Source organism: Chinchilla lanigera, unplaced genomic scaffold (assembly GCF_000276665.1).
Source record: "Chinchilla lanigera isolate Chin_1 unplaced genomic scaffold, ChiLan1.0 scaffold00007, whole genome shotgun sequence".
Lineage (NCBI taxonomy): Eukaryota > Metazoa > Chordata > Mammalia > Rodentia > Chinchillidae > Chinchilla > Chinchilla lanigera.
The window spans coordinates 21,678,705-21,681,540 of NW_004955408.1; the positions used below are offsets into that span (position 1 = coordinate 21,678,705).

The following is a 2,836-nucleotide window of genomic DNA, read 5'->3' on the forward strand; positions in this document are numbered from 1 at the left end:
TTGACCCATCCTCATGCTCAAGGACATTTATATTTACCACTATGGCAATACCTTTCTATGTTTGCTGGTGGCTGGCATAAGAGTCCCAAGTGATCAGGGGACATCTGCAGCTTTAAATGTAGACTGGGACACTTACTGTGTCCCTTGGTGCAAGCATGCACAGTCAGCTTTTCATTATTATAGCAAAGTACCTGAAACAGGCTACTTTACAATTCAAGAAAGTTTATTTTGTCCCATAGTTCTAGAGGTATAAGGTCTGGGGTCCTCATCTGGGGGATAGATTTGTTGCTGGAAGTCTTTTTTTTAAAAACAATAATCAACTTTTTTTTTTTTTTTTTTGTCTTTTTGAGACAGGGTTTCACTATACAGTTCAGGCTGGTCTTGAGCTCACTTTGTAGCCCAGGCTGGTCTCAAACTTGCAAGGATCTTCCTGCCTCCACCCCTCGAGTGCTAGGATTACAAGTGTGTGCCACCATGCCCAGCCTTTATCAATTTATTGAAACAGTTGCCTTAGACACCTGAAGTGGTGACTTCAGCCTCCACTCCTGGCTCAAAACTGATGGAAGTAATCTGTGTAACAGTCTCAAATGGACCATGCGAATTAGTGAGTTGCTAGTGGATTCTCATCTAGAAATGATCTAGTCTTAGAACCTTTGCAAGGCATTTTTCTTGTAGTGATTCTCAAGGTCTTAGTAGGCATGGGAATGGGTCCTTTCACTTTGAGATTCTTTTCCTTTGCACCTCTGATCAAGTCAGCACACGCCTTCTCTAGGGATTTCATATGCAGCTTGTGAGGGTAATTCTAACTCAGTGAATTGGCACCTTGGGCTCCATGGGTGTCTTTTCAGTATCTTTAAAAGCTGCAGTGTGGCTTCCTGACCAACTTGTTCCATCACAAGAGCGAACAGTGGTGAGTCATGAGCAGGAGCAGATGTGACCAAAGTGCACTGTACCTGCAACCCCTCTTCCTCAGAAAGCACCACTCTTGAGGTAGCACACAACAATACTTGGCAGGACAGAGAGCTGTGTACATGTCTCCATGTGTCTCATCTTTCTCTGATTAAGGTACCAGGATTCAGTCATGGGATCTTTACCCAAATGACTACCTAATCCTAATTATTTCCCAAAGGCCTTGCATCTAAACAGTGTAGTTGGATTAAATTGTTATCTTCTGAATAGCACTAGCATATGACTTTGGGGCTTGAAACTACATTTAAATCATAGTGAAGCACTTCCACACATTGGTAACCAGGAATTCTAGAGCTACAGAGACTAAGCTTTTGAGGACTAGAAAGCATAAACCCCCTAAGTGGATCCCTGAGAGTGGTGGTATCCTTTGTCCAAAGACCCATGTATTCTATCTGTTGGCAACCTCATGCCATAAAATGGCCATTGTTTTAAGGTACACTGTATCCCATATACATAGGGTTTAAATCTCTAAGCTGGTACCCCTGTTGTACTATTCCATTACTCTATTAGGCTGACAGCTTCTCATGGTGGAGTACATAGTAGGACCATGATGCTGTGGGTGCATGGGCCACCACGGCACCTGCTTTGCTTTCAGAGTAGGGGCTGGGATGTAGCGTGGTGGCAGAGCTCTTGCCTAGTATGCATGAGGCTCTGGGTTCAGTTTCCTGCACTGCCCTTCTCCACTACACACACAAGAGTCTTTTGTTGTGAAGCAATATTATTAAGAATATTATGTTGGTATCAGAAAATCTCTGCACCTTAGCTCACTGTACAGCTAAGGCACTGTAGAAAGAAAAAGCAATGCAAGTCTTGGAGTTCATAGGCCCAACGGGGGACAAACCTGGGGCTAGGGCTTCAAATATCACATGACCTCCTCTGAACTTACTGTAAAAGTGGGGTCATGGTGCCGCTTCGTTTCTGGTTGGTGTCAGCTTCAGCTTGGACCATTTATCTAGTGACTTTCAAAATATCTCGATATTCCCCCTTTCCCTGCAAATACTTATCCAGGTTAATGGCCCTATGTTCCTTTGGAAAATATGGGAAAATCATGATTATATATTGTTGCATTTGTTTTGCAGGATTCTTCTCTGGGGAGTGGCTGAAGATGGAGATCAATCATAGGAGAGCAAGGCTAGTCTGAGACCAAAGAGTGCTGGAGGCAACGCATGTAAACAAGCTGTTCCAGTCCAGAGAACACCAGGCACCCAAGGCAATCCAAGCAAACAGGTGCTAGGCAGAGGGATGTCATGTGACATTAACCCACAGAATGTATAAATAAATGCCCTGTGGTGGTTGAGCAGTTCTTTTCTGTCATCAGGAGAGGAGCACACCTGACTTCAGCTTTCTGTATTCTGACTCTTGTCTTTATTTCTTCATCCTCTACTGTCCTTCACCCTGAGAATTTCTGAGAGCTGCACTGGATGTGGTGTTGCTCCTCTTAGGGACTTAGTCACTCCTTCAGTCAAGACCTGACCTGTCTCAGATCTGGAAATAGAGCAGGAATGTTGATTATCCATTGGAGAGCTGACTTCATTGTTTTTCTCATCATTCTTAATCTCTTTTGAATTATTGCATACATTGAGCAGTATCTTAGTTGGCTACCCTTCTAAATTGCCCCTAAGATTACTGTGTTCTATGGGCCATCAATCTAGATCCTTGTAGGTCAGAACCCATGGCCACCAACTTTACTGCCCTTTATGGTAATTGAACCTGGGGTTTTGGTTGTTGTTGTTGTTTGTGTTTATTTTATTTTATTTTATTTTATTTTATTTTATTTTTTGCTGTGTAGCCCACGCTGGCCTCAAACTCATAGCTTCCCTGCCTCAGCTTCTTGAGTGCTGGGATTAGAGGCATTTCTTCCTTCCTT

At 43.3% G+C, this 2,836-nt stretch overlaps 1 pseudogene; it reads right to left on the minus strand.

The window, feature by feature from the left end:
• Window positions 1-510: 510 nt before the first annotated feature.
• Window positions 511-1,917, minus strand: LOC102023336 (annotated as a pseudogene).
• Between the last annotated feature and the right edge of the window lie 919 nt (window positions 1,918-2,836).